This window comes from Crassostrea angulata, chromosome 7, assembly GCF_025612915.1.
Source record: "Crassostrea angulata isolate pt1a10 chromosome 7, ASM2561291v2, whole genome shotgun sequence".
In the NCBI taxonomy this organism is placed as follows: domain Eukaryota; kingdom Metazoa; phylum Mollusca; class Bivalvia; order Ostreida; family Ostreidae; genus Magallana; species Magallana angulata.
Window position 1 is genome coordinate 49,822,670 of NC_069117.1, and position 27,310 is coordinate 49,849,979.

At 31.1% G+C, this 27,310-nt stretch overlaps 1 pseudogene; it reads left to right on the forward strand.

Moving 5' to 3' along the window:
• Window positions 1-3,005: 3,005 nt before the first annotated feature.
• LOC128156252 (hemicentin-2-like) lies at window positions 3,006-25,893 on the forward strand (annotated as a pseudogene).
• The last annotated feature ends 1,417 nt before the right edge of the window (window positions 25,894-27,310 follow it).

Below are 27,310 nucleotides of genomic sequence, written 5' to 3' on the forward strand. Positions count from 1 at the left end.
TTAAATTTCTGTGCTAATAAACTTACGAGCTCTCCTTTTCAGGAATATACAATCTAATATCCATCGTGGTAACCTAGTTAGTAACACCCAATCATGTTTAGAACCATTAAAAATTCTGTATAATAAACTCATTTACAAAAGATGTAATGAATAATATTGATTTTATATTTACATCGACTAAGTAGGATTTCTTCTATTTCTTATTGACATTTAAACATGCAGGACTATACACAAATCTACACAGTCCAAAGCAATTTGGATATTTTTCTTGCGATGCCGCTACTTCATACCAGCAAAAAGCACAAAAGAAGACATATTATGGTTTAAAAAATCAAATGTCATTTCGTAATTCGTTTGCGCCAAAAACCAAGGAACAACATTATAAAATAGGATTTAATTGATAATGATAAATAAAATAATGATATGTTGAATTTTAGGGAAGAAATCCTATGTTTGCTCTCTTACTAAGTATTATGTTGACATGTGTAATTAATTATTGTGATATTTAAGACGATTTTTATAAAAAAAGATTTTGACGTCCGCCTGAAAGATAAAAATAAGAAATTTGTAATAAGACAATTATTGTTTGTTATTCTTTCTTCTTACTAAAGAGATTCGCTCCTCTCTTTTTGGGTAACTGATTTATGTCACCTCTTATCTAACTAATTTAAAAAATTTGCATCATATATTGATTCCATTTGTATATTTATATTTTATGCAATGCCAACTTAACCAATTTTAAATAAAATTATATAAAAAAAAGTATGTACTTACAGAGTTTAGTAAGGGACTACATTTTGTGGCGGAAGGTTTTCAAGAAGAAAATGAACACTCTTTATAACTCAATAGTTTTAAAGTACTGTTATTTTAGTTTCGTAATTTTCATCACAAACTTAACTTCCAGATAGTTTTTGTATAACGATATATTCATGTTGTTCTGTTCTGAAAAACAGTTTTTGAACAATACTTGGATATTTCTATCGATATATTTGGGCACATTAAGCTTATATTTCCTAGAAGTAAAAAAATATTAACTCCAATTTTTGCCTAAAATTATAATTTTATATAAAATTATTTCATGTCGTATCTCAATTTTGGAGATGTGACCCCTACTTTTATATGAGACATTTAATGTATGTTTATTTGTATGTAACGTTTAAGAAAGTTTGCATTACTATTATTTTTTTTTTGCGTTATAATTTGATTACTCCAAAATTTTATAACAATCTTTCATTTGCTGTTGTATTCACTATGTACTGGCATTTGAAGCCATCAGTAAAGCAAGGTTTTTAAAACTTGGATATTATTTTTACAGGGTAGACGGACATCTCGGCCCAACGACACCTCGGCCAAGGGCGTTTGACACCTCGGCCCAGACGGGTCGGCCCAAATTTATTGACACGTCGGCGTATGTAAAAGACACCTCGGCCCAATGAATCTTTAGGTTCTACAAAAAAAATAAAAAATAAAATAGGGGCAGATAATTACTTCATCTATTCACTGATTTCTTCTTTCTATCTCTTTTTTGAAGACAATGACCAACGACATGAAATATTGAATTGGTGCTAAATGTGATAAAATTGTCAGATGATATTTAGCATCAAAATGTTCGTACAAGACGCGCACATGATCATTATATTTAAAATTAGTATGAATATATCTATTTAATCAACACTGAATGATTAGTATATCGTTATTACACAACATTAATGAATAAAGTTTATTTAAAGTCTACAAATTTTTTTTTTATGGGGAAGGTTAGATAGAAACAAACCTAAATCAACTTTTAGTGAAAAGGTCATGTCTATTGTTTTTAAATTTACATCGATATGTACAATATTGATAAGCGCGCATAACTTTAGACATCGGGTAACACTTGCATACATGTATGACTAAACCATTGGATGGTCACGCGTCCAGATTTCAGGAATTGATGACACACTTGAAATATATATTAGTGTTAAATCTAGGATTTAAAGATTGCAATATTTAGATATTTTCATAAATTTATTAAATCTACAAAGATTGACCAGAAAGTGGACACAATAAAAATATTTTGCGTAATAATGAAATGAAATGTCATGATGTGTTGTTTCTCTGACGATTTTGTAAATCTGATATAGGGTGGTAATCATTGAAAGGATATATATGGACTTCGGTGATTAGATCATCTTATAATTAACTGCTCGTAATTAAATCTTCATTGTCACTCGTGACACGCGTTTGCGACTCCAAAAGAAAGTGCTGCATCCTCTTGTTTGTGTAACAATAAGTGTCATTGTCGTTGTCGAAATTGTCGTCATTTTCTTAATTTTACTTTCTTGTTTGCTTAACAATTAGAACTTAATGGTCTCATTTTTTATTAATTCAATTTTTTTTACACGTCTTTGATATGTAATATTTTGATAATATATATATATATGTTAATAAAATAAAAACATTTAAATCAAATAATTTTGTTTTAATTTTGCTTGAACCGAGATGTCTTTTACGTGAGCCGAGGTGTCTCAAATTTTGGGCCTACCCGTCTTGGCCGAGGTGTCCTGGGGCCGAAGTGTCGTTGGGCCGAGGTGTCGTTGGGCCGATATGTCTGACATTCTTTTACAGTCACTACATGTGTTTATTTTCATACTATATTTAATCACAACTAAATAATAGTTCAAACTATATATATCTGTTTGATTTCTTGCAAAAAAGCAACAATTTCAGGAAAAGTATCATCTCTGTTTGAGACCTCATATCCCCCCTCCCCCCCCCCCCGAAAAAAAAACCCACATGTGACAAAGGCCACAAATGAAATAAATGACGATCTTTGGTCCCAATCTTTATATCCAAGATGTTTTTAGATGATTGGCATTACTGGTATTTCAGGTGCCAACCCGTTTAAGTTTATTTATCTTAATAAAGAGGCCAATGCATATTCATTTGTCATTTAAAAAAAATAAAATTCAGTCGTGAAAGTTAGATATGATTTTATAAAGCACAAAAAAACTTCCTTGTTGATTTAGGTGGTAAACAGATAAACCCGGTCAGAAAAGAGGCTTGATAATTTAATGTTCTTTTCTAACTTTAATTATGGTTTACCTAAACATTAGAAGGAATACATATATTGATTCTTTGTTGTGGTTTTTATTCATTGTTTTGACTACAGAGGGTAAGTAAAACATTTCATATTTATCATGACCAAAAAGGGATTAGTTTCTTCCTTCTTCGCACAAAACTAGGTCAAACGACATTAAAATACACTAGATATGAATTAAACACATTCAACTTCTGTTTTTATTTTTATTAAGATTAATACATGCAGTATAAGCAATGTTGATTATGAAATTATGTTCAAGCTAGGTTTTAAATATATTTCTCCTAAGCATATTTAATTTTTACAGGATGTTTAGGTTATACAGTATACTGTGAGGTAGGAGCAGGAGTCTGCCTTCATTTTTTCAAAAACAACTCTTTTGGCACCTACGCAATCAGAGTTCGAGATTTGCCTTTCTGTTTATCGTTTGATGGACAATCGACTTATATCTTTTCAAATAACTTTGGAAATGAATCATCATTTAACTGTAGCGTTTCTAAAACAATAATGTCAGTGTGCATTGGAAATTTTCAATCAAAAGATGCTGGGATATATTCTTTACATGACGGTCTGACACCTAGCAGTAATCTTCTGAAAAGCATTAGAGTGGTTAAAGCAAGTAAGACATCTTGACTACTTGACACAGTCTCATATCTATACAAATGCCATAAGAAAGCAAAAATTACAAGAAATACTGAATCTGATCATTATCATGAGAATGTCAAAGACAGCATATAAATTATCTACTGAGGTCAATAATCCCCAATCAGTCTATAAATCACCATATGTACCGGGATATAAGTCCATTATTGTTTTCCATTTTCAATTTGAAAATATTTGAACACTAAATATAAACCGCATATTTTGCCGATCACCATTTGTGAGGGTGAGGGTAAGTGAAGGCACATTCATTATTACAATTATCTATGAACTGAAATCCATACAAATCAAACTTAAATTCAAACTTAAAACATAGCTTCAATCTTAATTATTTCTTATTAATTTTATCGTCTGAGGAAATATTCAATTGTTGGACATGCTTAAATAAAGTATTGCAATATGATCTGTCTCAAGTAACACTTAAAAGCTTAATTTAAGTGTTTCCTTATCAAAATGATGCTATGAGAAGTCAGATGCTGGTGTTGTTTTCTTGCACTGTTAATCAGTATAAATTCGTTTCCATTTCCCTATAAATACTATGTTCTAGAAATATGGAATATGATACCTAATGTTGTAAAAATTCATTGATTGTATTTTGTCGGTGCCACATAAAGACAAAATTAATAATTTATAATATCCGAGCAGATGTGATACTTGCAAAAATTAACAACTTTCTCTAAATGAGACTTTGATATAACTAAAACTGAGAAATGGTGGCTTTCTTTTTTTCTCCCTTTAAATTCCAAATTCCTTTAAATTCCAAATGAACTACATTTTTTTATGGTTAAATGTAAGAAGTGTAGTCATAATTTGTATCGTCTATGATGCCTGGTAAACTAAAATGAATATCTAAATGTATTATTATTTATAATTTATTCTGCGCAACAGGCTGTTGTAAATCAAAGGTAGGGACTGCCCCTCTATGAACGATTAATACAAAATATGACGACCAATATTAAGCGAACCATGCACTGTCTGTCAAAAGTATACGAATGTCATAAATCAAATATATCAATATCGACAAAAATCATTATCAATAAAGAAAAATACAAATGCAACATATGTCCATACAACACTGTATTTTTAATCATAAGCGCAACAGTGTCAAAATACAAAAGCAACGAAGTGACAGAAAGAAAACGTGTTGCCAGAGTTGGGGTCAATTACTTTGAAAAGTAATTAATTACTTTCAAATACATTGACAATTTTATCAATTACTTGCAATTACAATTACATTGATTTTTTAAAATGTAATTAATTACTCTTAATTACTTTGATAAATGTAATTAATTACATTTCAAATACTTTAGTTTTATTTTTTTAAATCTTGAGAACATATACATATATTAACGACATTAAGATATACAGGGCTATATGTACGGTTAATTTTTTAAAGGTTGTATAGTTCAGTTCAGATCAGATTTCTTGAAAATTTTCTTTAACATTAAATTCATTAAGTACCATTGAGTTCATTTTTGGTTCTGAATAATATTTTCTCTATAGTGAATTAATTTTTATTCACATATTAAAACTATGTTTATTGAGAAAGTACAACTTTTGGCAGTACAGCATATCAGTATATAAATAATAATTGCTATAATTCACAAGAATGAGATATTTTGATTCCCTTGAGTCTAAAATCCGTTCAGTTCAGTCTAAAATCAATTGGGGTTCTTGGGTATTAAAGGAGTTCACACCTCCACAAAATTAGATCTTTACCTATTGCTCTGGGCAGTGTGTCATACTGTATAAACATATGAAACATTACGGGACATTTAAGTATTGTATATGCCAAACATGTATAAAATCTATTTATCATTATAAGACACCTTTATTATATCTTAAACTTGGAGAAAAGTAATTTAGATGTAATTGAAAAGTAATTGAAAATACACAATATTTTTGGAATGTATTTAAATACATTCAATTACTTGTAATTGAAGACAGACTCAATTACCAATTACTTTCAATTACTTTGAAAAATGCAATTAATTACACTCAATTACAAATACTTTTTTCAATTACCCCATCCCTGCGTGTTGCACTCCTCTAGTTTCGTTAATGTGCGAAGAAATACGCTAAATGCAGCATGATCCACCGCGACATCTTCCGGTACATGTTTAATGAAGCTGATCATCTTTAGCTAAAAAAAAATTCCCCAACCCCAAAAAACAAAAGGAAACACAGTTGATGTTTTAGATAATAGGATGGCGGGTGGGATGATATATTATTTTGCCGCACATAAAACTGAAATTTTGACCACCTAACAGCTAAAGGATTGTTCTAGAAAGGAAGTTGTCGACCGCTTCTTAATAAAACCAAATTATTTGGAGTTTAAAGTTTGGAGTTTCAATGTTAATAGGCACAAGTATTTACTTTCATATCCGAGACAAGCTCACAAATGCGATGAGTTTTTAAACTCCCTTACATTTTCATTAAAATTTATTAAAAAGAGATTTGAAATACCGGTATAACAGTTTGTTTTGAACAAACTATATTTTTTTTAACTCAGGTCAACAATTCAACATGACGGGATCCTCAGAGTTTGCTTCCTTGAGACAAGCTTATACATGGACTTGTAGCATGTTTGTACCCCCTGAACAAACGGTCAAAGCGGTTAAGTTCTACAGAAACAATATTTTATGTGGTTTAATCGGATATCTCAATAATGACTGTGTTAATCCGAGTGCAAACCCTAGATACACATACGCATGTCTGTCAGATTATGTGTACACTCTGACTATACCAGCAGAAAACATGACAGAATATGAACAGGGGTCGTTGTGGAGATGTGAATATGTGGTTAATTCTAGTTACAGAAGTTCTGACGTCATCATCAAAATAGCAAGTAAGATATACTTTATTTATATACATCATCATTAATACGTATATATCTATATGTACAAACGAGCTTATAATTATTTACTAAGATAATGCTGACTTTTTAAAAGAATATAAATAAAAGATCGTGTATTCTTCGTTCCGTCAATGGTTTTAGTCGAGATGAAGTTTGATAAGGTTATCTTGGAAGGGTGTTTTGATTCTACATAACTTTCCGACTCTTGACTTTGCGAGTTATTTTATGTTACAATGATTAAATCGTGTGAAAAATATCACATAACACCAACTCCTCAAATGACAGACATGTTATGAATAATAAATGGATTGTAATATAAACATATAAATAACCAATGTAAATATGTTTTGATTTTTAACTTCTTGTTCTGATGATAAAGAGTGATTAATGAATAAGTAAAACGAATCAATATGACACTAATAACTTATGTTTAACGATAATCAAAAGTCGATGTTTTTGTAGGAATCAAATTAAATTGATCAAAGTACACAGATTTAAATATATCAATTGCGTCCTGTAATATGAATTGATAGAAAAGAAATGCTGAAACAAGTATTCAATGTATGTACTATTTCATATCATAAATAAAATTGGTTTATTTTTTTCTGCGCGAATGAGGGTACTTCGGAACTATTGATAATTTTTCATTCATAAACAGATCGGTTTAGTTTTACGAGCTTTTTTTTAGGGTTTCGTCTACTGTAATGTTGTTTTAAAAGTAATTTTTAAGCAGTATGTACATGTAATAATAAGGTATAAGGTAAGGACACAAATATGCAAATGTGCGTATTCGTGGCCATGATTGCTTATACTTGTTATAATTTTATTTTCATAAAGAAACACGAAAATAATAAAAATATATATTCATGGTGTATATCAAATACAATATGATATATATATATATATATATATATATATATATATATATATATATATATATATATATATATATATATATATATATATATATATATATATATATATATATATATATATATTACAGTAATGCAAAAATGTGCATGCCTACGTAGGTATATTTAGGAAGAAACGTTTTTTTTAACTATACTAGCTAAGGTTATTATTTTCTGATGACTTGTTTTCTATTGCACGAGACTTATAATTTCGTGCGCACGCAATATCCCGTGCACAGATTTAACACTTGACATACATCTTTTTTTTTTAGATTGGAAAACGTAAAACAATATAAGCCCTATTTATCAAATTTTATTTTTTTGCAGAAATCTTCTTTTCTGATATTTCTGCCTGAAACTTCAACCAATATGAATTATGAAATTATCATTTTAGAAAATACATGTAATGTTAATGAACAACAAACATTCATTTCAATTAAAATGTCCAATTTTCATAGGAAGAATAGATACCATTGTGTCAAAAGAAAGACAATCAATTTAATATTCATGTTACAAGGAAAATGCTATAATAACGTACTATCCATTGATATCAGTATTGTTTAAATAACAGGACCACCCACAGTGCATATGCTGTCTCAGGAAGACATATTAGAAGGAAGAGACTTGTCTGTCACCTGTAAGGCCACCCCTGGAAATCCTAGCTCGACAACATTTTACTGGACCAAGGTAGACAACCCAGGATTCAGAAAGAATGGTTCCACTCTACATCTACCTAACATACAGCGAATCAGTTCTGGTACCTACAGATGTACAGCAGAGAACAACTACAATAAAGAAGAGAAGGGAACAGACAGTCAGTCCATGGACGTCAATGTTTTTTGTAGGTCACTGATTATGATGTTCAAAACAAAATTATAAAATATTTTGTGTTTGTATTTCATAGGTTTAATGAGAAGTTTTTCTATGTGCATCAGACTGGTTTGTGTTCTTCTGTGATAAGCTTTCTATAATATTACATAGGTTTTGTTTAGCGTATAGAAATAGCTAATTAGATTGAATTATGGATATTATACTTGCCAATTAATTGAACAAAACAAATATGTCTTAAATACCATTCACTAGAAAGGGCATTGTTTTACTATTAACTAACATGCACGAAATTGAAAAGTCTTGATATTGTAATTAATATATTTTGAAATATCCATTGATCTCGTTACATGTTGTGTATGCAGACCCACCAACAATAAAGACGCTATCTCAACAAGACATAGTAGAAGGAAAAGCCTTATTAGTCACCTGTCAGGCTACCCCTGGGAATCCTAACTCCACCACATTCTACTGGATCAAGGTAGACAACCCAGGATTTAGACAGAACGGGTCCACTCTACATATACCTAACATACAGCGAGCCAGTTCTGGTACATACAGATGTACAGCAGAGAACAACTACAATATTGGGGAGAAGGGAACACACAGTCAGCCCATGATCGTCAATGTTCTTTGTGAGATATTTTTATCATTTTGGAACGCCGAGGCTAATTTGTTCTGCCCGAGATTTTTGGATGAAACTTTTTACATGAATTTCTACTGATATAATCATTATTTTAAGATTAAAAAATAAGACATTTACCACACCGTTTGTTTAGGGGGTCATCTCAAAGTGTGTTAATCTTTAACATAGGACCCTATGGGATTTTGCTTGAAATGTATCAATTTTGCATATTTTTTTTTTTTACATTTTTTCAAAACTTCTGCCCTAGGGATTTCTTTTTCTGTTCTTCATATTAAAGTTATTGCTAAAAGGCATCTAATGGTCAAATAAAAAAACAACCTTTTACCTCCTGGTTTGTTCCAGGGGTCTTATCAAAGTTGATTTTTGTATGCCCAATTTCCCAGATTCGTCAGGTAATGGCTATTTTTTATTTGACAAAAGCGGAAAAGGTGATCTAAATAGTATTATTAAAACATTCAGTCATATTTAAGTAATAAAAAAATGTATAACATCACATATTAAGGGTCATTGATATAAAATACATGGTTACTGTCTGAAATATATGAATTTAGCTATATTTAGGCGGGTTAAGAAAACGTGACAGAAGGCTAGGCTTGCTGAACCCTCTTCACGTTTTCGACCCGAGCCCAAATAAAGCTTATACTTCGAGACATTTATGTTTATTCCACAATATAACATTATTTTTACGCATCAAACGAGATATTTTCAACAATTTTCGCTGAATATCTGCAGTTGAAACTATCACGCCATGGCGTCAACCAAGCAAAAAGATGACGTCACAATACAAATGAAACGCTGCGCGAAAGCGTGCGTACTCGTTCTGTACTCGGCCTCGTTAAAGATAGGGAACATCATAACACTTTATTTTCAAGTCATGTCGAAGCGTGGGCGCGAGCTCGTCATTTTTTATTTCATTTCTCAAGGTGGTAAAAAGACTTCAAAATGATGATGTGTTTGAGCTAACTAGTATCTTAGTAGACTTATGAAGAAAACTAATTGTTTAATAATCTAGTTTGGTCACCGTTTTATCAAAATGGCGTTTTGTATATCAAATATTTCAATTAGTTTATTAAATGAACATTTTCTCTTATTTTAGGCTGATAGTTAAATAATAAATAGCCGTTAACACATTCTTAATCATGAGTCGACCATATGATGTAATACTTTAGGGAATATGTGAAAGAGATTCCAAATCTTAAATAAAAGTTTTGCAATATATCGTTTACTGTTACTTTTTTGTACTTTTTGTATAAAAAAAATCAATCAACATTATATGAAAACGATTATCCAAAACAGACTTAACCTTTCATCTAATTATAAGGGAAAGTGAGCTTTTTACAGAGTGAAACAACCCTTTTTTTTACCTGTGTTAACCACACCCTGTATTGTGGACTACCTAATCTTACTGCAGCTTGGGCGTTTATATAACACATTTCAGTAATTGAAAATAAGACTGTATCTGGTTTTGCATATGCACATTGAATTAAGGAGACATTTTTGTCGCTCTTTCGCAAAATTAAAGATTAAATACTACTTTACCATCTATTTATACCAATATCCAATACAAATTATTTCTTGAAATTATAACAAATAAAAAATAAACCATTTCACAGAAAAAAAATGACAATCCTTAATTCTCAAAATTAAATCCTTATGCTTGTGTAGATATATACATATCAAAGACAATCCTTTCACAGTTTACATTGTAGGCATGCTGGTCAAAGAATATAATCTTATCAAGCTTAAAAGTTGCTATTGTTATTGGTTATTTTATTTCTAGACCAACCCACAATAGAGAGGAGATCACTACAAGTAGTAAATGAGAGTGAGAAATTCACAATAACTCGATATATAGTAAGCAATCCTTTGTCAGATGCGTCTTGGTATAATGGAACACAACTTTTGAAAACCCAGACAACAGTGAAAACTGCTTCATACACTATCGAAAACACCACGTGTACAGATACCAAGAACTATACCCTTGTGGCCAGTAATGGAATCGGGAATACAGTGACAGCAAGGGTGGAACTAATTGTAAACTGTAAGATCCTTATTAGCTTAAAACCCTTTACTACTTGACTAATTTTTCGGGTAATATATATATATAATGAAAAATAGCAAATGTTAGAACATCTTATATATTGTAATAATTATGTTAACGATATCATATTCAATGTTTGCAGGCACAGTGATATAATGCATATTTTATATATACAGTTTAACAATGTCAAAATTAGATAAATTTAATATAATATTAACTAAAACGACACCTATGCAATATGAGCTGTATCTTTAAAATAAAACTTTGCAAAAAGGTGCTTTAAAAATAATACAGAATGGACTTCAATCTTTGTTTTAAAAAGATTTAAATGAATTATTAAATTCTATCACAAGAAATAATCATCCACTGAGGAATATGCATTTTCGCTAGCCAAGGGTTTTCGGTCCACTTTGCTCCCCGTAAACCCTTGGCGGATTTCATTACGAAAACTCGGTGATGTGGTGGCGCTATCTAGCGAGCAACTTGAGTTGCGCCCCTTGCATATTTACATTTTAATCGAATTAAACAACGGGTTATATACACGTACACTACAGTATTAATACAACTTAAAAACATGCTGATTACCGAATGTCGGAACATAATTAACGATGCTATTAAACATGTTAAATACGAATTAAGTAATAACGAAGGGAAAGCACAGATTGTTTTATTCATCGTGTTTTGTAAGGACCGGAGTGAGAAAGTCGCCGATTTACATGTATATGAAAGTTTTCATGCTATAAAACCAGGTATCGCTGTCGTGAATATTGCGGACCAAAGAAATTAAATAAAACAAAGATCATTGAATCGTTAAAAGCAATAACCATAAGCAGGGACGTATATATATACTAACGGGATAGGCAACTTCTACATTTTCCATGTTTACTTCCCATGCTGATCACGCGAGCCTTGACAAGTTTGTAGAGCTACATGTTCAATCCTAGTAAAATAGATACATGTAGCTTTTAAAGCGATCTGGTTAGACCATCGTTGGAGAAGCACTGTACTCGATTGTTTTCTTTTAAAGTTTATATTTACATGCACTGTGATTGGATCAGCTACTCGCAGCTGCAGCCAATCATAAAGCGGAGCCTATCACCGAGTTTTCATATTGAAATCCGCCAAGGGTTTATGGGGAGCAAAGCGGACCGAAAACCCTTGGCTAGCGAAGATGAGGAATATGTAGCGAACCAATTTATGTATAGGACATTATTAATGTAAACAGGTCTCTAAATAGATTTTGTTCTTAAAAAACTGATAGAACTTTATCAATCGTTATATATTTTTGTTTTTAAAGAGTTAATTATAATTTTAAACTGCAGATTTCTGACATGAAATTTGCAGTTCATGATACATTATAGTAACAACAATGATGTATTCATATTCAACCTAAACTTAAATATCTATTTTAAAATTTAATATCATGGATATGTAGACATACATGTACATAAGGGTTTTACGTGCAACGTAGTAGATAAATAATTGAAAGTAATGAAATAGATCGTGTAAAAAATAAGCAACTAACACAAATAAAACTCGCGTTTGAAAATGTCATGAAATTAAATCATAATTAAGTACTCTCTTGAAGATTTTACTTTCTAATCAGCTAAAGCCGTCAATGTTTTTTATTCGAACTCGGATTTTATTCCCATTCACTGCCCAGCAACTTTCTTTTTTTTTTTACCTTTGCAAGTAAGACGATATCGGTTATTGTGTTTTAAATAGTTGTTTGTTTCCCTAGTGTTATTATGAACAGGTTGAATAAAGACATTATAGTGTGGCATGCGTTACATACACTTTAACAAAGAATGTGTATTCAAGGATATGTTTAAAAACAAATGGAAGAAAACAAAAATAACGATAAGTACTAAATCTTTTTTTGTTAACTGTAATGTGCAATATTCATTATATGGCTGGGTGTAAACGTGTTTACTGGATATGTCCGAGATATGTCTTTTACTACTTTGCCAATATCTAATTCTTTGCTCGTTTTATTTGAACAATGAATATATGATATTATATGACTTTTATACAACGAGTTTTGAGAATTTCATTTTTTTATTCTATTTTGTATCACGTGTTTGAAATTTCAAGATTGAAGTTATCCCTATTACCGTTTAGGATTATCGTACTTTATTGTTACAAAAAAAAATGAACTTGGCAATGAATTTGACAATTTTACACAAGAAAACACAATCCTGTTTAATATTTCATTTTCAAAAAAGTAATTGTCTATGTTCATGCTACACTGAATAGACACAAACATGTGTAGATTTTTTTTTACGTACAAACCCTAACATTTGAACTTTATTGATTGCATGAGTCGGAATAAAACAATCGAATTTATGATTACATAATTGTTCTGAAGACTGTGCTTTCCCACATATATTTAAACTATATGGTAAAATTTATTTAAATTTCACTGACCGATATAAGAGCTCACAATGATACCAAGTATATAAATTATTACAATATCAATCAATTTACTCGCAATTTAGTAATCGAATAACAAGCTCGCATACATGTAAACATGTATAATACATGTAATTGTGAACGGTATTTGAGGAAAACACTCGAAAAGAAACATATCTGATACATACTAAAAGTGATACATATTGATAAATTATGTATAACGGAAATGTAGTGAATAATAAAGTTGTGAGTTGCCTTCGCTATACAGGTTATTTATCAATCCGTAATGAATTGTACATTTTTATCGGGAAAAAAATCCTTCCATATTTGTATAAATAAATATTTTGTATGTAGAAAATTTTTGACCAAAGTGGAAACACAATGAAAAGTTGAAGGTATGATCATATATTTTGCTTTTTCATAGGTAAACCAACGCCAGATATCACAAATATAACACTTGCAGTTAGTTGCACCACCGGCATTAAGTTCTCAACCATAATAATTGCATATCCAGAGCCTCAATACGAGTTACAGTATGAAAACGGAACAAGGAACGATCAGATGATAACCACCATCACAGAGAATAAAGTGAATAACTTCACAGTTCGAATAAGACAACATGCTGTTGAGAAAAGTAGTTTTGGGGTTTATTATTTAAGAGCGAGCAACATGTTTGGAGAAAAAACCGTAACTGTTAATGTAATTAAGCAAAGTAAGTATAGAGACATGTAATTTACTTTTATTCAATTTTTAAAAAGGGAACACATCTTGTTTTGGACATAATATTTTAGTTTAACTAAATTTGCTAAACGGATATTGATTAAAATTGTTTTGTATGTGGAACAAGTTCTAAAAGTAATTGACATTTTTAAAAGTCTTTAGTGTTTTGAGAATTTCAAACAGTGTCTTATTCATGTGCAAGAAGCATCTTTAAAGCATACATATATGTATTTCATACCATATTACCATGGCATTACTGGTTTCTTGTGTATATAAAGGAAAACCAGACCTTCCCAGAAATATAAAAGTAACATGTAAAGTAACAGAAGCCATAGTTCAATGGATATCGTCATTCAATGGTGGAGACACTCAGAATTTTACTGTGATTACTCTGAGTGGCCATGATGGAACTAATCTCTACAATGGTCTAAACGACAAGGGTGAAAATGAAATTCATGTTACTTACGTTAGCAGTCTTCAACCGTCAGTGACGTACTGGTTTTCTGTGTCGGCAAAGAACAGTCATGGATCTAGTTTCTCAAAAGCCATCAGCTGCACCACCGCAAAAGGTTATATTGAATTATTTGTCAACTGATCCTGTGTAATTTGAATTCTTATACATAAGAATTTTCAGTTTTCAAATAGCTAGAATGAATCATGCAACAAATTACTTTCTAAGTAATATTCATTTATTTCTCATAATGTTTATCTATTTATCCAACCGACACTAAAACGTTGAAAGATAACCAGAAAAAGAATAAGTATTAAAGGGAAATTTACATTAATCAAGTATAATTCTAAAAATAACACAAACGTTAATCATACTTTGCATTAAAAATCTTAATACAAACCCGTACTCAGCACGCAATGCCAATTTACATGTATATCATTTTTCCTTTTTTTAAAAATACCATTTGTTTTTGAAAATGTGTTTTGAATGCATAAGACCCATCAATTAGATGTTCTGTATCCATATATTCAACGTTTTAATTGTTTTTTAAATTACATGTTCAAAATTAAACTTCATGAGCTTTCTGTAAGAGCACAGCCTTGAATTGATAGAGAAGCCTGGTAAACGAGTTGGTTAGCTCTACAGACATGCATAGCTACTTCAAATTTTGATATCATACGATCGTTCGCCCTTTTAAAACCGGTAGTATTAATGATTGAAAATTATGAGAATTCATAAAGATTATGTATTCATATTTTCTTTACTTTTTCAGATAGAACATTCAAATATCAATATTAAATTCAGTTAATGTCGTGTTTTCAACATTGTAACAACATTGATACAACAGTTTAAATGATAAAAAAAATAAATTAAACAAAACACCACCTCCAAAAAAAAACCCACTAAAACAAAAAAGAAAAAGAAGATAAATAATGGTTATTGGTATTGCCACACGATATTTCTGTTGAATTGCCGTAAAAACAAAGTTGCGTTCATGTTTGTTATATATTTGTGTGATCAGGTATTTCAACTTTCATAATTGAATGAGTTGCGTTGATTTTATGGAAAAAATACCCCGCTCCATTTTACTATGAGAAGTAATTAATGGAATCATGAATGCTTTTTTTACAGAAACAGCAAGTTCTCTGACAGCGGTAGTTGCTGGAAGTGTTGGAGGATCGCTGATGTTGGTTACGATTATACTGATTGTTGTGTGTTTTGTTCACAGACGATACACATGTATCTTTAAAATAGGTAATATATTTATATTCTTTACCACAAATCAAGTTTTCCATGGACAGTTATACCGGACTTATGCTGACTTGACAGTTTATTTTTTTTTCACAATCACAATTAAGGCTAATTTGACACAATTATCCAACAGTATATTCATAAAGAATCATATCGATTATATTTTGAAATATATAACACTAAAATCACTTAGAAATTCACTGTCTAAAGACTATTAAACCGCTGCTTGATTTGTAAAACGATCAGTAGTAAAGCTCAGTTCGATCGGATACCTAGAAGTGAGTTATCAAAGCTCGTAAAAATTATTAAACGTCAAAATAAGATTTCACAACATTGTGTTCATTAGGTCACCTGAGTAAACTCAGGTGACCTATTGCTATCTGTTTTCGTCTGTCGTCGTGCGTCGTCCGTCGTGTGTTAACAATTTTACATTTTTAACTCCTTCTAAAAAACTACAAGGCTGATTGTTACCATTTTTGGTGTGAGGCATCCCTATGGTAAGAGCAATCTAAATTGTAAAATTCATGGCTCTACCACCCCGGGGCGCCACAAGTAGGGCCGAATATGAAAAAAAGTCAAATTTTCTAAAATCTTCTTTTCTACTCCCACACATGTTAGGAAAAAACTGGTTGCATAGTTGTGATGTCCATGAGGCCCTCTACCAAAATTGTGAAACTCATGGCCCCCAGGTCAGGGGTTTTGGCTCTAGGGTGGGGCCAAGATGGCCATATAGTTAAATGTTTTAAATCTTAGAAAAAACTTCTTCTCTACTCCCATTTATATTTGTTAAAAACTAAACGCATAATTATAATGTTCATGAGGCCCTCTACAAAAATTGTGAAATTCATGACCCCTGTGTCAGGGGTTCAGGCTCTAGGGTGGGGCCAGTATGGCCTTTCAGTTAAAATGTATTAAATCTTAGAAAATCCTTTTGTCTACTCCAATATATATTTCTAATAAACTGTATGCATGATTATAATGTCCATGAGGCCCTCTACCAAAATTGTGAAATTCATGACTATGGTTCAGGCTATAGGGTGGGGAAAATATGACCATATAGTAAAAATGTATTAAAACTTAGAAAATCCTCTTGTCTACTCCGATATATATTTCTAAAAAACTATATGAATGATTATAATGTCTATGAGGCCGTCTACCGAAAAATTGTGAAATTCATGACTATCAGGCTATAGGGTGCGAGCAATATGACCATATAGTGAAAATGTATTAAATCTTCAAAAATCTTCTTCTCTACTCCTATATATATTGTTAAAAACTAAATGCCTGGTTATAATGTCCATGAGCCAAAAAGTGAAATTCATGGCCCCTGTGTCAGGGGGTTCAGGCTCTAGGGTGGGGCCATTATGGCCATATAGTAAAAATGTATTAAATCTTAAAAAATCTTCTTATCTACTCCCACAAATGTGGGCAAAAAACTGATTACATGGTTATAATGTCCACTAACTCCTCTACCTAAATTGTGAAATTCATGGCCCCTGGGTCAGGGGTTCAGGATATTGGGGGCGGGGGGGGGGCAATATTGCAAAATAGTGTTGACGCATATATTTTCAAAAATCTTCTTCTCTACACGTCTATATGAAAAACTGACTTATAATCATGTTTACCACGAATTGAAGTCCTCTACTAAAATTTTAAATTTCATGTCCCTTGGAGTATGGGTTTTGACTCTAGGGCAGGGACAAAATGAAAGCATAGGTGTTAATGCATATAATGTTTAAAAATTATCTTCTTAACTCCCATACACCTGAAAGGAAAATTGAATTCATGATTTTGTAGACCAGATCTTTAAGTTTTTCGCCAAATTTAGAGGTTTCACAATTCATTTTCAAAGATTTCAGGCAGAGAGGTGGTCGTCATTACAAATTTATAATTTTCTACTCCAGAATGAAACCTAATTATTTGCATACATGAGACTCCTCGACAAGTTCGTGAATGGGTTATATGCTACTTCAGTGACCGTTAAGGCCTACTGGCCTCTTGTTTGTTTTTTCATATATAGTTTGCAACTTGAACAAGAAAACAAAAAACTTAAATCCGGAAACTCGTCAAAAATTTATAAAAGTATAATTCAGTTTTATAGATTTATTAAATTGTTTTCAAAAATAAGATCATTACAATTTCATTTGATATGCGTGTTTAGACGAAAGAGTCAGCACATAGCATCAGAAAACTTACTATTAAAAGTTCGTTTGAATATAGCTAAAACAATAAGCCGCTATTATTTTGAATCCAAATGCTTCAGCTTCATAAATGAACAGGTATGAAATACAAGGTAAATGTATGCCAATGGTCTTCATTTCAATAAAATGCACTTTATTGGGTCGTCTTTAAAATCACATCTAACCGAGTTATCCCCAACAATAAAACCATGAAGCACCTAGCATGCGGTGTGTGACCCACTAAAATTTGAATTTAGAGAGGTTCTGAATGTGTTTTACAATTGGATTTATTATTCTAAATTGTAATGAAACCGATCATGAACGAAATCACATCGAGCTGGAATGTATCACAATTTTGCAAATATTTCAGGTTGTTAGCTCACCTGAACCGAAGGTCCAAGTGAGCTTTTCCGATCACCCGTTGTCTGTCGTCCGTCCGTCCGTCCGTCTGTCCGTCCGTCTGTAAACTTTTCACATTTTTGACTTCTTCTCAAAAACCTCTGGGCCAAATTTAACCAAACTTGGTACAAAGCATCTTTATGAAAAGGGGATTCTAAATTGTTATAATAAAGGGTACAACCCTTTTTAAAGGGGAGATAATTACGAAACAATGAAAATAGGGTGCATGTCTTTAAAAATCTTCTTCTCAAGAACCACTGCACCAGAAATGCCAATATTTACACAAAAGCTTGTATATATAGTGAAGATTCTAAAATTTAAAACTCGTGACCCCCGGACCAAAACTGGGGCCCTAGGCGGGGTTCAAAATTTAACATGAAAATACATTGGAAAATGTTTAAAAATCTTCTTCTCAAGAACCACTGCACCAGAAATGCCAATATTTACACAAAAGCTTGTATATATAGTGAAGATTCTAAATTGTAAAAATCGTGCCCCCCGGACCAAAACTTTTCTGATCACCCGTTGTCTGTCGTCCGTCTGTCCGTCCGTCTGTAAACTTTTCACATTTTTGACTTCTTCTCAAAAACCTCTGGGCCAAATTTAACCAAACTTGGTACAAAGCATCTTTATGAAAAGGGGATTCTGAATTGTTAAAATAAAGGGTACAACCCTTTTTAAAGGGGAGATAATTACGATACAATGAAAATAGGGTGCATGTCTTTAAAAATCTTCTTCTCAAGAACCACTGCACCAGAAATGCCAATATTTACACAAAAGCTTGTATATATAGTGAAGATTCTAAAATGTAAAAATCGTGACCCCCGGACCAAAACTTGGGCCCTAGGCGGGGTTCAAAATTTAACATGAAAATACATTGGAAAATGTTTAAAAATCTTCTTCTCAAGAACCACTGCACCAGAAATGCCAATATTTACACAAAAGCTTGTATATATAGTGAAGATTCTAAATTGTAAAAATCGTGACCCCCGGACCAAAACTGGGGCCCTGGGCGGGGATCAAAATTTAACATGGAAATACATTGGAAAAATGTTTAAAAATCTTCTTCTCAAGAACCACTGCACCAGAAATGCCAGGATTTACACAAAAGCTTGTATATATAGTGAAGATTCTAAATTGTAAAAATCGTGACCCCCGGACCAAAACTGGGGCCCCAGGCCGGGCTCAAAATTTAACATGGAAATACGTAGGAAAAATATTTAAAAATCTTCTTCTCAAGAACCACTGCATCAGAAATGCCAACATTTACACAAAAGCTTGTATATATAGTGAAGATTCTAAATCGTGACTCCTGAACCAAAACTGGGGCCCCAGGCGGGGGTCAAAGTTTAACATAGAAATCCATAGGATAAATGTTTAAAAATCTTTATATCAAGAACCACTGCACCAGAAAAGCCAATATTCACACAAAAGCTTTTGTGTATAGTGAAAATTCTAAATTGTAAAAATTGTGACCCCCGGACCAAAACTGGGGCCCCAGGCGGGGTTCAAAGTTTAACATAGAAAACCATAGGTTAAATGTTTAAAAATCCCCATCTCAAAAACAACTGCACCAGAAAAGCTAACGTTTACACAGAAGCTTGTATATATAGTGAAGATTCTAAATTATAAAAATTGTGACCCCCAAACCAAAACTGGGGTCCCAGGCTGGCCGGACTACAACTTAAACATAGAAATATGTAGGAACATTTTTTAAAAATCTTCTTCTCAAGAACAACTGCACCAGAAATGCCAATATTTATACAAAAGCTTGTATGTATAGTGAAGATGCAAAATAATAAAAATCATGACCCCTGTACTAAATATGGGGCTTCAAACGGGGTTCAAAGATTAACATAGAAATAAATATGATAAATGTTTTAAAATCTTCTTCTCAAAAACCACTGCACCAGAAATGCAAATATTTATACATAAGCTTGTATGTATAGTGAAGATTCTAAATTGTTAAAAGTGTGACCCCCGGGCAAAATCTGGGGCCCCAGGCGGGGTTCAAAGTTTAACATATATAAGAAAAATGTTTAAAAATCTTCTTCTCAAGAACTACATTGCAACAGTTTGGGATATTACTATGCATACATCCTTGGCAATTGTAGATTCTAAAGTGTTAAAATCATGACCCCCCGGACTACCGTAATACTGGGGCATCAAGAGGGGTTCAAAGTTTAACATAGAAATATATAGGAAACATGTTTTTAAAAAATCTTCTCGAGAACTACAATGTCATTCTTTGTGAGATTACTTTACTTGGATCCTTAAATAGTAAACAATTTAAATTATAGAAGCGATCTAATACTGGGGCCCCAGGAGAAGGGGTTTAATGTTTCACATAGAAAGATAGGAGGAAACATGTTTAAAAATCTTATGGAGGAGAACTACAATGCTTCAATTTGTGAGATTACTATGCAAGCATTCTCAAATTGTAAAGTTTCTAAATTGTGGAAGCCGTGACCCCCAGACTAATATTGGGGCCCAAGAAGGGGTTCAAAATTAACATAGAAATATATAGGGAACATGTTTAAAAATCTTCTTCTCAAGAACTACAGTGCAACAGTTTGTGAGATTACTATGCAAGCATCATTGGCTATTGTAGATTCTAAATTGGTAAAATTGTGACCCCCGGACTAATACTGGGGCCCCAAGACCCCCAGACGAATACTGAGGCCCCAAGTGGGGTTCAAAGTTTAACATAGAAATATATATGGAACATTTAAAAAAAATTTCTTCTTGAGAACTACAATGCTACAATTTGTGAGATTACAATGCAAGGGTTCTCAAATAGTGTAGTTGTTAAAGCCAACCATAAACCCCGGACCAATACTGGGGGCCCAGAAAGGGGTTTAAAGTTTAAAATAGAAATAACATATGCTATGAAATAGAATGTTACAAGGAACTGTTGTTCAGGTGAGCGATGTGGCCCATTGGCCTCTTGTTTGGTTATAAAATGGTTTGTTCCTTTATTGATTTCTTAATTGATATCAATTTCTGTAACTGGAGTATTTTTGCAAAATTTCAGTTTTAAAAAGATTTTGATCGGTGTCAGTTTTTTCAATCAGAATTGGTTCAATTTTTCAAAAAAGGTTTTGCATTTTCGTTTTAATTTCTTTATGAAATATCATTGTTTGATTAGTGCTTTATGCGACTGTTTGTTTTTCTTTATAATTTATGTTTTAGAGATAAAAGAATAACGTTTTTATGTTTCAGAAATATTTTTGTTTTGTAAAATAATTTAAAAAACTTGAACAGGCCATATTTGGTATGTATTTATTAAAAATAATACTACACATCAGTTAAGACTAAAATTATCTGTTTGCAGTCAAAACATTTTTATCCAAATCTTACTAAAAATATGCAAACAAAATCAAACAAAATAACTAAAAGCCAATATCGGTCTCTATTTTGTGAAATCATATTTGAAAAACGATTCTTTATTAAAACATCAAATAAAATATTGGTGTTTCGTGAAATTTATAGACTTTATCCATTGGTTTAATAAATAGCCTCAATCAATCTTTTTCATTTTCATCAATATTTAATTTATCAAAAATGTAATAGAGTTTATTTTATAGATTATTATATAGTATAATGCACCGAGAGCAAATCTTTAGTTTTAAAATATATTAAAATATATTGTATGAAGTAAAAACAAGTTTTCCGGTTTCTATTACAAAAAAAAATTTATAAAATAATTATTGTTGGTGAAATCTCATTTAGTAAAAAATAAAATAATATATTGGTGTGTCCAGCCACCGTAACCTTTAAAAGAAAATGATTATATTGATCTATTGTAGCATTGGAAAAAAGAAATATGTAAGTTTTTTGATACAATCTCTTACTAAATCTTAACTGCAGAACTATAGCTCTACGAAAAATTTGGGTTGACGGACTGTAAAGTTTCATCCATACAAACAAACTATATAGATATATTGCACACGGTTTAGCCTTATTAAACTAAATTAGAAATGTTTTATGTAATATTTCTAACAATAAATTAATGAGTCATTTTGCTACTGGTTCACCACTTAAATTGCCATAAACGTGTTTCCTAACACTACCCAAACGACTTGGAAAATGAAGCATGTTAAATTCAAGTCAGGATCAAGAGTCGCCGTTTTTGCCTGGCAACAAACCCGACAATTTTTACGGAACTAGTGAGAAGGGTTAAAAATTATTCAGAGGCAAGTAAAGTAAAGCGAATTATTATAAAATGTCTCAGGTTTTTTGTATGAACATTTTTACAGAATATATTCCAATTAAAATTAGGTTTTAATAGGTCTAAAACCGTACGCAACGTTTTGTGCACAACAAATATACAGTTTTGTATGAGTGGACCTGTAGCTCTACGGTTTGTCAACCCGAAATTTTCGTAGAACTACATTTAAACAGCTAACCAAATTTTTGTATATGCTTTTATGCAAAAAAAAATAATTTATGTGAATGATTCTATTTGACGTTTAAGTTTTCCTTGATTTTTAATCTACGTTGCAGCTCATTTTATAAAGTTCTTCAGTTTTGGATAAAAAAAATCATGATATATGGGCGTTTAAACTTACACTGCTAGGTTGAAATATTGTGTATATATAATTTCTTTGAAGTTCTAGGTATGAGATATTAATAATTAATTTTTCCGTTGCGTAACACAATGTCAAAGTATTTTGAAACAATTATATATTTTATTGGTATACATCTGTTATTATATAATTTCTAATTAAGTGATATCTATTTAAATCAGAGATATAAAAGTTGACCCAAACAAAAAAAACATCGAACTATACAACCATAAAAGGTAAAGACTTAATTTGAAAATAGAATTTTAATTATTCTCTCTTTTTTTATATTTTAAATTATCTGAATCTATTCCACTGTAGTCATTCGATAACTATATAAAATATGAATAGGGATTGAAATTATCTTATAAAAAAATCTAATTGGTTGTCTAAAACTAAAAACAAAAACCAATTTTGTATGTTTGTCAAATTCCTTCAAAGGACAACCATTATTTGATACAAAATACATACTAAGCCTAATTTTTCTAAATATATCTTTGTATAGATGCATATATGTTAAAAAAAATATAAATTTTGAATGACATTATTAACAAATTGTTAAAAAGTCTAATTGTTCCATTTCAGAACGACAGGAACATACTGAAAGGTGTGTGAGTTGGTATGAATGCTGAATTTGTTATTGTATGGCTTTTGTTTGCGATTACTCTTTTGTATATTTCTTCAATAAAACAATTAACATAAGTATGTCACATTGTTATATGTAAATTTAAATGATTCATCATTTTATTACATTTAATATGTACAACAATCGTATGCAGTAAGTATTCTGTTGAAAAATAAGTAATAATGTAAATATTTCATTTTTAGAACCACACTGCGAGTGCAATTATTCAAAGAAAAAAATTATAGGTTTAGTCCAATTTTATTAATTATGATTTTATATTTTCAAATTTAGATTTTTTGATGCGTTTATTGCAGGAACATGTATGACGAATTAGCACCAAACGAAAACCCCAGCCAATACGAGGATATTTTGAAGAAAGGTATTGCAAATATTTCAATAAAAGTTGATGAAAAATCTTTCTTATTAAGATAAAATTATACATTTTCTCTCTTGTTTATGAACCGAAAGGATGGTTTAAAAAGTATGATTCTTTATGATAATTTTTCATAATAATTCATTTGATCCAAGATGAAAGAATATTCCATGACTTCTCTACACTTATACACAATGTACTAAATAGAGGATTCAACCGTATTTACTTAAGAAAAAATTGTAAAGAAAATTCGTATTATAATCGTTCTGTTTAAAATAATGTCTTTGTAAAAATTTGCATTAACACTATTTAAAATTATTTTTATATTACAGATAATCATGGAAAAAACGAGTATCTATCTATCTATCTATCTATCTATCTATCTATCTATCTATCTATCTATCTATCTATCTATCTATCTATCTATCTATCTATCTATCTATCTATCATCTATCTATCTATCTATCTATCTATCTATCTATCTATCTATCTATCCATCCATCTGCTTAATTCATATATGTCAGAAAGTGTCTTAAACATTTGTTATTTTGATTGTAGAAAATTATATGAAAAATTGCAAAAAAGTGTTGATAATGATGGAGAAGGAAAGGCCATGGAGAAAATGATTCCACTGAAAAGTAAAGGTACAATTACATATTTGACAACAATTGTTTTATTTATTTCAGCTGTTGTAATACAAATGTATGGTGTCATAAAACAATAACTTATATGCCATTCTTATTAAAAACAGTTAAGATGTAGTTCCAATTTTATTCCGATGTAAAGAAGTCTAATGACCGACGTAGAATAGAACCGCAGTTATTTTCATTGATCAATAAAAGAAACTCGTACTGTTGCTGATATTAAGAAACTTTCAAATTTATACAGAGTAGTAATCAAATCATAAATAATGATTAAAAGCAAGAGAAGACATAGAATTAATTTTTTTTCACGCTATTGCATCTTTTTGGTAAACCCTGCTATTTTTTTATTGTTTTTTTTTTTACATATGTACCTGAAGTATTCAATTTATTATATGCTGCGCTAGCACCAATGCTCGCACCGGAAATCATTGTAACGGTATCATTACAGTATCAACAATGATCATCATTTGAAGATATCAGAATAGATTGTGCAGTAGCATATTAGTTTATCAATTAATAAATTGATATCATGTCAACTGCATGAAATAAAACTATAAAATATTAGCATGATCTTTGTCTACAAAAACAAAGAATTGAAGAATTTTGAAGACTGTATCTCGCTCATGCTATAACAGCCATCATCCAAACTTGGTTCCACTTTAAAAATACCTTTATAAAGCATTTTTAGCTCAAATCGTGACTATGCTCCTTTAAAGCACGTAGATCTCGTAAGGTATATAAATAATGTATATATAGATTCATCCATTTGATATTTAGTTCAAATCATATTGTCAACTTTGGTTGAATTGTTGGAATTTTTTGTAGAATCAAGTGATGACAAATCCGTGACCCAAAAAGCTGAAGAATATGCTAACACATCATTTTTGAAGTAAACTACTACCACCGGAATTTGTCGGAATCATTCTTTGAAGTATCTTTGTCTTCTGATTGACCATGTAATGATTTAATGATTTACATACATGAATATTACATGAATGTACAGTAGTGACTTTATGTCGAATAAATGTTTATGAGTGTTCGAAGTTCAAACTTGAAAGACTTTTATTGTTTTGTATAATTAATTTTTATCCCATTTATTGCATTTTACTTGTATGAATTTCAATCATTTATTTGTTCCATATAGAAAGTATGGGATTTGTACACTAAAGACTCTCAATCCCCCTCCACCCAACACAATAAACCACAAAAATAAATTTAAAAAACCTTCACAAGACTTCGTGATAAGTGAAACAATTAAAATTTTAAGACCCTACCTCAAAATTTATACTGAAAATAACGCTGTATATAATACCTTATAAACCATATAAATATAATACAGCTGAACAGCTGTAGCCTATCCACATGATCAGATATTAAATGATTTATGAAGTTTTCAATATTATTATTGAGTTGTCAATACAAAATATTTTACATCTAAGATTTATTCCACAATTTTTGTTTTAGTCTGTTTTGAAAACCCATAATGACTTATTTCTGGGACGTTCTAACGTTGTTAAAGTTTACGCAATTTATATATGTAAAAACAGGATAACGAGTTTTTTGCTGAAAGTTTTTATATCAAAATATTGCGTTTTAAATCTAACTTATGAAAGTAAGAAGGGCTGAAGCAAGGAATCAATCAATGCTTTAAAGATCCATTCTCTTTATATTTTAATATACACCCTCTATTTTGAGGTCATGTTGTGTTAAACTTCTTATGGACCAAGCCTTAAATAAAAATTACGACTTACCTCATTGATTTTGGAAACAAATGATGATAGTGTATAAAGTCGTCATAAATTTTGTTAATAGCATGAAATAAAGATCAAGAGTAACGCTAAAAACCTGTAATAGTACCTTGTATTATAAGACAGGAGATTAAATCTATATTTCTAGATTGACAAGTTAAAAAATGACAATAACAAACCGTCAACCATCTAAAAAATCCATAAAACGAAATACAAATCCAAAGCAGAGCAACACGGACGTCTAAAAAGAGAGAGGTAGGATCAGGTACCTAGGGGGAGAGAGCCCTCTCTGCTGACAAGTCACACCCGCCGTGTGCTCCTTGTCGTAATGGTAGAAAAACCGGAAAAGTCCGTAGACAATTAGGTGATTAATTATGGTATAACAATTAGTACGAAAAACGTCAGTCAGCATGCAACCCAGTTGATGATTGTACTGACAAAGTCGTATCGACTATAGAACTTACGCAAAGATGACTTCAAACGAGACTGTTGATAGTCCTGTTTTATCAACTTGTTTGTCAGTAGTTTGCCTCGCCTTAGAAACTGTTCATACGAAGAGCATACCCCTGTGTATCGATTTAACTGAGAAAAAACAACATCTGCAGGTGATGAAGTTATATTGCTACATAAGTAAGGAAAGATGACTATAGAAAAAATTGAAGTCATCGAGTTTTGTTAGGTTACCATCACTGTCCATTTCCAGTAAAATATTCAAATATGAAAAAAATGACGCAGACTCTGTGGTCTCGTTTATTTCAAGTTAATGGGATATATCGAGTCTACATAAGTATGGAAATAACAATAGTTAATTGATAATACGTCGTCGATGTACCAAAATGTTGAGTTGAAGGCCACAGCGAGTGGAATATTTTTTTCACGTAATAGTTTTCGAAAAAATCTGCTTCATAAGAATACAAAAA